At 42.7% G+C, this 12689-nt stretch overlaps 1 long non-coding RNA gene across 1 annotated transcript; it reads left to right on the top strand.

The window, feature by feature from the left end:
- The first annotated feature begins 11607 nt into the window (after positions 1 to 11607).
- On the top strand, positions 11608 to 12266 carry LOC138261621 (uncharacterized). The gene is made up of 2 exons (XR_011199128.1): positions 11608 to 11755; positions 12118 to 12266. It is a non-coding gene; the product is annotated as an uncharacterized lncRNA (long non-coding RNA).
- Positions 12267 to 12689: the final 423 nt, after the last annotated feature.

Raw genomic sequence — 12689 nt, 5'->3', positions numbered from 1 at the left:
TTGTGAGAACTGGAGACCTGGAGAGATTTCTGAATGCTATGGTTGTCACCAGTATGGACACCGAGAGCCACCTGCTGGTCCATCGGTCACCATCACAGTAAGGGAGTCTAGACTTCCTGACAACCATGAGCAACATCGCTGCTTCAGAGAGTCATGCAACACTTGCCTTTGGATGGAGGCAAGCACCTGAAAAAGTCTGTGGGTGATCCACAGGACAAGTCACGCTCACCGCTTTAAGGTTTAGGAAGTTTGCCATCTTGCCCTCTGGCTGCCAGGATTGAATGCTGCCTTTCTACCGTATGCCACTGACCTGGCGGTCTCGTGATGAACGATTGCTGATAGTCTGCTGCTCAGCTGGCACGGGGTGTGGAGCTGTGGGACCCTCCGCCATTACCCATCTCGCCTACATGGCGATGGAGGAGACAGGTGTAGGAAACTGGCCTCTTTCTAGCAAGGTTATTCCCACTTCTTCCCTGTTTGTCAGTGTATTTGACTGTGTCTACTGGCATCCTGCTAATCAGGACCGCAGTAGTTATGCTCTCTCACCTAAATTATGGTTATAGGATACTGGTAATCCAATATTTCACCCAAAATTGGGACACTGGTGCCCCCTTATAAGCCCCTAGTATACGGTACCAAGATACCCCAGGCATTAGGGTTCCAGGGGATCCCTCTGGGCTTCAGCATTTCGTTTGCCACCCATAGGGAGCCCATTCCAATAGCTACGCCAAGCTACATAATGGTAACTCTGAATAGAGGCATGTTTGGTATCAAACATGTTGGAATCATACCCCAATGCTTTTGCAAACATTGGTTGTATAATTCCCTGCAACCTGGGGACTCCTTAGAGGCCCCCAGTATTACCATTTCATCCTTCTGAGGTTTTTCCAGGCTGCCCCAGCCACCTCTTAGACAGGTTTCTGCTCTCCTGTTGCAAGCCCAGGAAGGCAGAACAAAGGATTTCCTTTGGGAGAGGGGTGTTATACCCTCTCCCCTTGGAAATAGGTGTTACAGGTATGGGAGGTATATCCTCCCAGAGCCTCTAGAAATGCTTTGAAGGGCACAGATGGTGCCCTCCTAGCTTAATCCAGTCCCTGCTCTGGTGCGAAACTGGACAAAGGAAAGGGGAGTGACCGCTCCCCTGTCCATCACCACCCCAGGGGTTGTGCTTAGTGCTCCTCCAGAGGGTCCCTGGGTTTTTCCATCTTGGATTCCAAGTTGGCAGGGAACTCTGGGAGCATCTGAGTGGCCGGTGCCAGCAGGTGACGTCAGAGCCCTCCCCTGATAGGTGCTTACCTGTTTAGCCGACCAATCCCCCTTTCAGGGCTATTTAGGGTCTCTCTCTTGGGTGGTTCTTCAGATTCGGATTGGAAGACTCCAGCAGGAATCCTCTGCATTCTTTACTTCACCTTCTTACCAAAGAAACTGCATCTGGACCCTCCAGGAACTCTAAAAACTACAACAAAGAAGCAAAGACAACTTCTGCAACATTTTATCTTCAGCTCCTACCAGCAACTGCAACTGTTTCCCGGTTGTGCATCCTCAGATGTCAGCCTGTCTTCAGCCTGCACCAGAAGAACGAAAGAATCTCACTTGGAGTGAAGGAGTCACTCCCCTGGTTCAGCAGGCACCTCTCTGCAACGACAACCGGTTGTGTGGTACCCCTCTCCTGATGACTTGCGTGGATCCTGCATCACAGGTGGTGGTCTGAAGTGGTCACAATGGTCCTGACGTCCAATTTTGATGGAGGTAAGAGCTTGCCTCCCCATGCAACGTGTGTTTTGCAGTTGCCAAGGCTTGTTGGCATCCTTCTACAAGTTCTTCGTGCACGTGCAGCTCCGCCCCAGCACTGTCTCCTGCAATGCACAGCTTCCTTTGTGGTTCTCCAGCAGGGTGGGACCCTTTGTCATAGTGCTGCAAGGGGCTCCTTTTGCACCTTCTTTGTCCCCTTGCTGTGGGACTCCTGTGAGCACTGCCTGGTCCTCTGAGGGCTCTCTGAGTTTCTGAGAGCCCACTCTGACTCTCCGTCCTGGGCAGAGTCCACCAGGTCCCTCTGGGTCTCGGACAGTGCCATTTGCTGGTAACCACAAGCTTTGCATGTGCCAAGGCTTGTTGGCTGAATCCAGCGATGCAAACCAGACTGCAATCATCCATCTGGCATGGGACATCATCTGCACCAACCAGGAACCTGCATCCATCTTCTTGGGTGCATTACTAACTGTTGTTCTTCACTGGTAGTTCTTCTTTTGCACCCTCATCCGGTTTAGCAGGAGCTCCTGTTTGCCTTGGACTCATCTGTGCTTCTTGGACTTGGTCCCCTTCTTCCACAGGTCTTCAGGTCCAGGAATCCATCACTGGTGTCTTGCAGTCTCTTCTAGTTCTTGCAATATGTTCTTTCTTGTGTTCTTGTGTGTTCTAGGAAAGTTACTGTGATTTACTCCTGCTTTCCTGGGCTCTGGGGTGGGTTCTATTAATTACCTTTGGTGTTTTCTAATACTCCCACTGTCCCTTTACTCACTACATTTGCCTAGGTGGGAAACTGACTTTCACATTCCACTTTCTTAGTATATGGTTTGTGTTCCCCCAGGCCCATTTCTAACTATTGTGATTTTTACTAATTGCACTGTTTTCTAACTGTTTTTACAGATATTTCTGCATACTAGTGTATATAATTTGTGTAATACTTGCCTCCTAAGGGAGTATAGTCTCTATGGTATTTTCAGTTTTTGTGTCACCAAAATAAAGTACCTTTGTTTTTGTAACACTGAGTATTTTCTTTCATGTATGTGAGTACTGTGTGACCACATTGGTATTGCATGAGCTTTGCATGTCTCCTAGTTAGGCCTTGGCTGCTCATCCACACTACACCTAGAAAGCCTGGCTTCTGGACACTACCTACATTTCACTAATAAGGGATAGCTGGACCTAGTATAAGGTATAAGTACCTTAGGTACCCACTACAAACCAGGCCAACCTCCTGCAACTGGCAGCTGTACTGCTGCACTGATCCTTGCCGATACTGTGCCTGTGTTCCCGACTGGGATGGAAGGTGCTTGGGTTTTGGGCTTCGGGTCCCTCTTGCCCTGGGTGACAATTATGTGAGTCTGAGTCAGTGTACATACACACTCTGTCCTTACATGGACCCGGGCCCATGGCTGCAGGTTGGTGTTTTAACTCTGTTCCGGATCTACAGACCTTGTTTTCATACTCTCCAGAGATAGGGATAGAAACAGCAGTTGTCTCACGTGTCTCTGGGTTATAATTTGTCCTTCTTCTCTGCCTGTTGGAGTATTTGGTGTGGACATCCAGGATATGGTTTTCCACCAGCTCCTGCCTTCTAGCTCCCTTTTCTCCCTTCTCCAGCCCCTTTTGAGGCCTTCCACATGACACTCCTTAGAACGTGGGATGACCCACCCTGAAACTGCAGATCGCCTCCCTTAATGTGATTGGTCTGACCCATTTTATTAAGAGGCAGAAAATTCTCTCTTTTCTGCAGATGTGCCAACCGGATGTAGCATTGCTTTAAGACAGTGGTTCCCAACCTTTTGACTTCTGTGGACCCCCATTTTAGACTGGAACCCGAGGACCCCTAATGAATCATTATTGGAAACCAGGCCTCCTACTGAGTCATTACTGAAAACTGGGGACCTATCCTGTTAAAATTATTAACTTTTCTAAGCAGACGCCAACCTCCTGAGGAGGTTTCGCGGACCACAGGTTGGAAACCACTGCTTTAGGAAACCCACCTGTTCCCCACTGAACATGATAAGCTTAGGAGGGACTGGCTGTTTACGGTGATACATGCCAATAGAACGCAGGTTCCCCTTACACATCCGGCTACTCCCTTGGACCATAGGAAGTGTGGGGTGCCATCTTGTTTCAAAAGTCTCCAGCTGTCCACATACTGCAGACATAGAGAGACCTTTCTGGTGATATATTTTTACCTCGGTCCAGAACTGTGAGGAGTCTTTGATCATGGGCTCCATCTATGCCCCAGTGGGTCATTGGATGGACTTCCTTGCCACACTGAACAAGCTCCCGCTGTCCTTTGGAATGTCCATGATAATCATGGGGAAGGGGGAACTGGAACATGCCCGCTTGACCCGTACCTTGAAAAGTGTGGGAACCATGCGACCAGACAGTCCTGAGACCAGTTCATCCTCTCTGACATTATTACTGACCATATCTTGGTAGATCCATAGCCCTTAACCCACCCGAGGACAGGGATTACACTTTCACCTCCTTTGTTCGTGATTTACATTCCTATATCGACTTTTTTTTGGTGCCCATCAGACTGCTTAGTAACATAGTGACAACCTTGATTCTACAGAACAGTACTTATGATTCTGACCTTGTGCTACTTGATCTTGATATACTACAAACCCTCCCCCCAAGGTCCATTGGCATATGAACACCACACGGTATAAAGCCCCTGAAGACAAGAGTAGATTGTGCCAATATTTGAGCCAATACTTTGAAGACAATGCTGGATTTATCTCCTCTGCATAGGTTATCTGGGCGGCCGGGAAGGCCTCTGCAAGAGGTAATTTGATGAGCGATTTGGCTGTGCATGAGTGCGGCTGTGAGGAGGAGCACTGTTGTTTGAGACTGACTTCACCCTTCACCTGACTCAGGGTATAACGCATCACGACCACCGCTTGTCTTAAGGTGCTACTGGGACCAAAAACAATCTGAACTCTCATTACACCACGCAAGCAAAGCCAGAGCTTTTTTGCTTGTGGCAGCAGCACTACAAGGGTGGGTGGGGAAGCTGGATGACTGTTGGCTGTGCAGTTATCTAAGGCGCAGTCGCACATAGCAATGCTGGGCCATTAGTTCCGTGCATGACGTGCTCCTTACCGATCTGTTTGACTTACTGCAGGAGTTTGCTACTTTTTATGTGAACCTCTACTCCTTCTCAGCACAAGAACAGGCTACCACAGAGAAGGCATTCCTGATGGGACTTGCACTCCTGCACTATTGCAGGACCAGGCACAGTTACTCTGTGCTTACATCATTGCTGAGGAAATTGAGCAGGCCATTGATGGGATGGCAACCATGAAGGCCCCAAGAGGCAATGGCCTCCCAATTGAAGTCTAAAAGATTACTAACCCCCTGATATTGCCTCTGTTAGGCAACCTGTTCAGAGAGAACACCACCACCACCCCCTCCCAGAATTCAATAGGGCGTGTATCTCCCCGATCAGCACGGACATGAAAGTCATGGCAAAGTTCTTGCCCACTAGCTCAAGACTTATATCCCCCGTCTGATCTACCCCTCGCAAGTCAGATTCGTACCTGGCCACACTTCGGCAGATCACCTGCGTTCACTTTCCCATCTGCTTTGGCAGGTGCAGCAGGATGATGATGCGAAGGTGCATTTGACGCTAAGAAGGTGTTCGACCAGGTCAAGTGGACATACCTGATCCGGGTGATAGAGGCCATAGGCCTAAGTGGGGCATACGTTGTCAAAGTCAGTTGGCTTTACAGTGATCCTACAGCCTTGGTGTCCTGTGGGTAGGGGTGAGGGTGTTGGGGGGGAGGAAGGGTTCCTGTCCCCCTTTTTCTTTTTTTTTGCTGTCCTGCGTGGCACGAGATAAGGTTTCCCACTCTTTCCACTTATTTTTGCTGGCCCAGGAACCCTTGGGCGCTAAGATCCACAGTAGACCTCGTATACATGAGATAGCCACAACAGCAGGTAGAGGAAAGCTTTTTATTATGCAGATCTTATCTTGGCAGTCTTCTCTAGCCCACATGAATCAATCACAGCCCTTATGCAGTGATAGAGTCCTTCTCTGCCTTTCCTAGGATACCATATAAACTGGTCAAAGTTTGAGGCCCTACCTATGACATCGGAACTACTGTGGCATCATTAGGTGGGGTGTGGTCTGCTTGGCAGACAGAACATGAGAAATACTTGGGAGGTGTACCTGTGTAGTGATCTCTCTATGGTAGTGTTTGATAACATTGCTCCTATTATTGACAAAGTATAGGCTGAATTCTCCACCTGGCAGACATTGTGTCTATCTCAGTGGGGGCTGTGTTCAAATGATGAAAATTAATGTGGTGCCGAGATTTAGTTAAATATTCAGAATGCTTACCCTGAAAGTCCCTCGTGGCCTGTATAGGGAGATTGACCAACCGATCCGGGCTTTTGTGTGGAGGGACGTAGGCCTCACCTTAAGGCTGCTAAGCTGCATACCAAGGCTACTACGGGGGCAACGGCTACCACACACAGAGACCTACTATTTGGTCTCACAATTGTTGTACATTGTGTAAATGCTGAAGCCAGCTAACGAAATGCCCACATGGGTCTTCCTGTGCTTGTCCTCGTGCTCATCACTTGCTTTGATCACCATGCAGATCCATCATAACATACTGCTTTAGCAGAACAGGGATATTTAGATTGGGGTAGAGGAGATTCATTGGTTGCAGTGGAAGACTAGGAGGATATACTCTCTGGATTTTATGCTACAGGACAGTGAATTGGCCCCCTTTGCTGCTCTCATGCGCGACTCAGGGTTGCCTCATTTGCAACACTGACAGTATTGACAGCTCACGCATAGCCTGCAACACATGTTGGGTGCCCCCTCTTATGATATTGAGCCAGATCCACTGTTGCAGTATATCCTGAAGTGGAAAAGTTACAGGAGCTTTAAGGGAGGACCCTGACAAAAGTTCTTTTTTCACATCCCACTGCCCAAAGTTTGCCTTGTTAATGGGAGCAGAAGCTAGGCCTCTCAATCTCTGAGGAAGGTCACAACCTTTTGGGAGTGCATGACAGCTTCCTTTGGGATGGTAGGTTAAAATTTAGTTATTTCAAGGTCCTGCACCTCCGATGCTGGCTGCTGGATCAGCTGTGTAGGGCGCAAATAGAGGATTCAGAGTGCTGGTGGTGTGGTACACTGGGCTGTAATATTGTACATCTTCTGTGGGAATGTGCGATGCTTTCACACTACTGGGGCTCTGTTTGGATAACTTGATAACAAATGTGCGGGTGTCACTGCACTTGATGGCCAGCCTAGTATTGCTTTATGACGTCCGTATTCCCAGTCTTAACCCGTCATGGCAAGTATTTTACTGGCTACGGCCCTTCCAGTGGTGAAGGTGGAAATCTTGTGCCATTGAAAATCAGCCAATGCCGCCTTCCCATAATACATGGCTCGATGACATGCACGAAATAGCTGCTTCGGAGCGATTTATTTATAAGCTCAACGATCAACTCCATAAGTATGAGGAGGTCCGGGGTCCCTTGCTACATAGGTATCAGGATGGCGGCTCTTAGGTGTTATTTTTCTTGTTTTCAATCTTGCCTCAGATGATTTTGTCCAAATGATGTTTTGGATTCGGCTGAATGTCATATGATGTCTGTATGTGAAAACTCACTGAAAACAATAAGCTATTGAGATCTATAAAAAAGAACATATAGGGGCCAGAGCCATTTCTTCTGCACAGGTACTATTGAATAATTTTACTTCATTATGGATAGAAATAAGGCAGCAGAGGAACTATTCAGTAATTTAGCAAAGGGAGGTATGCTTGTTAATAAATCGGGGGGCACTATACCAAAGGAAGGCCTCAGGAGCAAATTTATTAAATTAGAGAGAATCAAGAAAAATGAATTATCTAAATGGTGGGATGGAATAACGTTAAAACAATATAAGAAACTTAATCGTATTCCTCGAGGCCTAAGGTCTCAAATATTTCCCACATATGATGATCTGGATGAAGATTTATTGGTATTATGGGAAGAGGAACTCACAGCGAGTTCAATGAAACTCATGGATATATTGATTATTAACTCAGAGAGAAAGGTGAGTCAATTACAAATTGAAATTAGTACTCTAGAACAGGAAATTACATCTTTGGATCTTAGAGAAGCTACCGAGAAAAACTACAAAATTTTGGAAGATATCTTACTTAAACATCAAGAGGAAATAATGCAAAGAAAAGCGCGCAAATTAAAGCGGGACGAGAGAGATTATTTATCAGGTAGAATTTTTACTTTTGCTTCTAAATATGATCATCTGTTTCACACAATGGGGCCCCTTCGGGGCTCAGGAATATCAAAGTCTTCTGACTCATCGTCAGTTAGCACCTCGGTAACTAGTGACAGTGATATAGAGTGTGGAGCTGGGACTTTGGCTCACACTACCTCAAGTGGCAATAATTTTTTAGTGGAAATAATGAGGATGAGACGAGGCAGAAATGCTCTAAACAAAGAGGTGGGACAACCAAAAAGACTAGGAGAGGCAGTAGAGGAAAGGGGCAATATGACAAAGGAGTTGGAAGGCGTCAAGACGAGATCTCGAGACAGGAAAATGTGAACTCTGAAAATACATCACTAATTAATATAGTGAATTTATCAAGTCTGGAATTAACGACAGGGATCAAAAACCTTTTATCAAAAGGTCTGAGTTACTGTCCTACAAATTTTGGTGATCCTTGTAGATCCAAAATTGATTTATTTAAATTTGTACGTAAACTCAAACTTAAACAACATTTTCACAATAACCCAGGCAGGTTGACGCACTTTGAGACAATTGAATCCTCCTCCAGTAATCTGTCTATTGAGGATATTCATGATACAGCAGTTTTATTATCTTTAGTCGAACGAGATGAAGACCCTGATATTACTGCGAGAATTTTACATGATCTTGATATTGTTTCTGATAAAAGTATATCTAGTGGTCTCAAATTAAAATCTAGGTGGACTCCTAGATCTCTAGCTTCCAATTCTCTAGATAAATTTTTTGATGCAGTGTGTCAGGATTATGACAAATATTTAATCAAGAATAAATCTCGACAGATATCCAGTAATTTAAAGATTGAAGAACTCACTGCTTTACAAGAATTGAGACAGAATAAAAATATTATCATTAGACCTGCGGATAAAGGTGGAAATGTGGTCATTATGAATAAGGTGGATTATGACAACGAAATTGTATCACAGCTTAGTGATGTGTCCTGTTATGAGAAATTACCACATAATCCTATTTTTATGCTTATGTGTACTATTAACAGAAATCTATTGGAGTGGCAACATAAGGGATTACTTAATAAAGATGAATACTTATACTTGAAGGTACATCACCCTCGGTATCCATGTTTGTACACTCTACCTAAAATACATAAGGGTTCACCATTTCCACCAGGAAGACCTATAATATCGGGTATATTGGGCCCAACAGAAAAACTTTCGGAGTATGTTGATTGCTTTTTGCAGCCATTAGTACATAATCTCCCTTCGTTCATTCGGACACCACACACATTCTTAGTATCCTAAGTGATGTGGAGTGGGACAGTAATATGCTTCTGGTGACCTTAGATGTTGTATCACTTTATACATGTATTAATCATGACTTAGGTTTGGAAGCTTTAAAATATTTTTTGAACAGAAGACCTGCGGATCTATGGGAACATACTAAAATGTTATTAGATATGATCAACTTGATCACTAAAAATAATTTTTTCCTATTTAACAACATTTGGTATCGACAGAATCAAGGTGTAGCCATGGGCTCGAAGTTCTCTCCATCATATGCTAACTTATTTATGGGGTGGTTTGAACAGTCATGGATTTGGGGTCCTGGTGCTGCAGCTTGGCAGACGTTTATTTTATTTTGGGGACGCTACATAGACGATTGTTTTATGATTTGGACTGGAGGCAAAGAAAAACTTGTAGAATTTTGCAATTTTCTGAACTCTAATTACATGAATGTTAGATTTACTTATCAATTTAGTGATGAAAAGATTGAGTTTTTAGATGTAGAACTTTTTATTATGGAACATAAAATTCATAGTAGACTCTTTCGTAAAACAACTGCTTGCAACTCCATCCTTCATGCAACCAGTTCTCATCCCAAACATCAGATTGCAGCAATTCCTTTTGGTGAATTTTTAAGAGCTCGACGCAACTGTAGTCTAGATAATGAATTTATTGCTCAACTTAACGACATGGAGAGGAGGTTCACAATGCGTGGCTATTCGAATAAAATTATTAAGAAGGCTCGACATAGAGCACAGCACTTAGATAGAAATACAACATTAGAACTTATAGAACGTAATAAGTCTAAAGAGGCACGTGATACAGTTAGGTTTATCACTGAATATACTGATGCATCCCTTATTTTACAAAAATTTATGTTCAAACATTGGAAATTACTTTCACAGGACCCAATATTTAAGGATATTGCATTAGGGCCAATCAAGACATCCTTTCGTAGGGGTAAAACGTTGAGAAATCTTTTAAGTCCCAGCTTCACGACTATCCCTCCTAAAATAACTTGGTTATCTCAAAAAGAAGTTGGTTTCTACAGATGTGGCGCATGTGGAGTGTGTCGCTGGGCCTGTCATAAGTTAAAAGAATACCATCATGAGGGCAAATCATATTTAATATATTCTATTATGGATTGCAATTCCAATTATGTTGTGTATATAATACGATGTAAGTGTTCAAAAATCTATGTGGGCAGCACCATACGACCACTTAAAATTAGAATAAGCGAACACATGCGGGCACTTAAAAATGAGGATATGAGATATCCCCTGGTGACCCATATGGTCTCATGTTCTACACAAGGAGTTCAAAAGAGGTTTACATTTTTTGGTCTGGAACACATTGTACGTAACCCAAGAGGTGGCAATAGAGAGTTATATTTACGCCAACAGGAGGCATTATGGATAATGAGACTGAGGACTGTTGAAACTGGTCTTAATACTGATAGAGAATTAGAGTTCTTTTTGGGTGATTAATCATTAAATTTTTGACTGTTTGTATATTAGTTTATATGTAATATTCTATGTACTATATAATATTTCTACTTGTTAATATTATCAAATGTATATGAGTGCTGAGCCAAAATTCTCATTTGTCTATTCTTTTAATAATAGTGGGGTTACTATTATTGATTTGTTCGTATATTTTTATTTTTTTCTTTGGTTCCTCATAGTAATCACATATTATCTATTGTTGTTAATTAACGTGTGCTGCTATATATATGTAGTCGTTATAAAAAGTTAATATGGTGATTTCTCGAAATATGATATAGTGAATTTTTTCCCCCTTTTTGTTTTCTTTTTTTTTTTTACATTATTCTTTTTTCTTAAGTACTATATAAGGGGTGCATTTATGCATCTATATTATCGGTAGTCATTTGTTAATAGTGGAATGCAGGCATTGTGAAGTGTGTGAAATCGGATCGTTTACGTGATTAGTCCGATTTCCATGCCTATTCCCTTTTTTCTGAAATGGTGTATCACTAACCCGGAAGTGTATTTAACTTCCGGGTCGATACGCGCGGCGTCAGCGTACTCGTTAGACGTACATGAAACAGGAGACGGAAGATGCCGGTGATTCTTTTTGTATACTGATAATTCGAAATTGAGACGTGAGTGTTCTCGGTAGACTTGAGTATAAGATTTTGAGCAGGTTAACTGATGGATGAGACATTTATTTGATTTTTAGTAGGTGGTACATTTCAAATCAGATCGTCATAGTATTTTAGAGACTATTAAGTCTATATTGATTAATAATAAGCGCTTTCTTATTATATTCTGTTTATTTTTGAATATGGTGGATACGATAAGTATGTGTAGTTTATGATGAAACCCATGTGTTGGCTTATTTTATTTTGATATTCATTGTGGGTTTTTCTTGACAGCAGTGGAAATATCAGATGTTGAAATAATCTATAGGACAATTTATTATTGCTGGATCGACAGTTTATTTCTCGATTATTTTTTGGATCTGTAAGGTATAGTAACATAATTTAAATCATGGTTTTGTTTGGTGTTTGGTGTACACTATAATTTAAATGCATGTGGATTGATATACTAGTGGTGTTATGTGGTTTACAGGTAGTTCGGTGGTGACATATATAAAAAGATTTTTTTGTTAAGGATATGGACTATATATTTTATTTGTTTTACATGAGAGGTTTGTCCCTTTCTTTTTGTAGACATTTTACACTTTTTGCTCTTTGGGGTGCATAATACACTTTTAGATAATGAATTTCTCCCTTATGGGTTATGCATGCACACTTTGGGTGCACGTATATGTTATTTGACAATTGAGCATATTGGCCATTACTCATGTGTGTTATCTATGATTTTTTAGCCCTGAAGAAGTCGTTTAGGGATGTTATTCACTCCCAAAGACGAAACACGTGTTGGCTTGAACATCTTGTAACCAGAATGTGGCTTGAATTTGGACATATGAACAATTTGGATCAAAGATTGCTCAACAATTAAACATTTTTCATCAAATACCGTGGACTAATTGCTTTAATAAGCGTAACCGAAAGTTGGTTATAATCCGTTAATCTGAATAATTATGGACTACTATTGCTACAGTTTTCTTCCCGCTTTACCCGTTGTTCTATATTCATAATATTGTTGTGGGTCACTCTATTACATTTATGTACTTGAGGAGATTTTGATGGATATTTTTACATTACGATTTGTTTAAATATTTGTTATCAGTGTTTTTCTAGGGGTCACCCCATTGTGCAATATATTATTAGTGTGAGGTTTATGACCTCTGAGGGTTGGGTGTTTCCCTTGTGGGGTTTCCCCAATATTTATACTGACAGACTAGTACTTTGAGCGCCATTTCCTCATACTACACCCCGTTTTCAGTACCATTTCTTCTAGCATATTGAAATGCCAGGCAGACAAAATAAAAGGTGC

The sequence above is a fragment of the Pleurodeles waltl genome, chromosome 10 (assembly GCF_031143425.1).
Source record: "Pleurodeles waltl isolate 20211129_DDA chromosome 10, aPleWal1.hap1.20221129, whole genome shotgun sequence".
In the NCBI taxonomy this organism is placed as follows: Eukaryota; Metazoa; Chordata; class Amphibia; order Caudata; family Salamandridae; genus Pleurodeles; species Pleurodeles waltl.
This window is presented reverse-complemented; position numbering and strand designations above follow the sequence as displayed.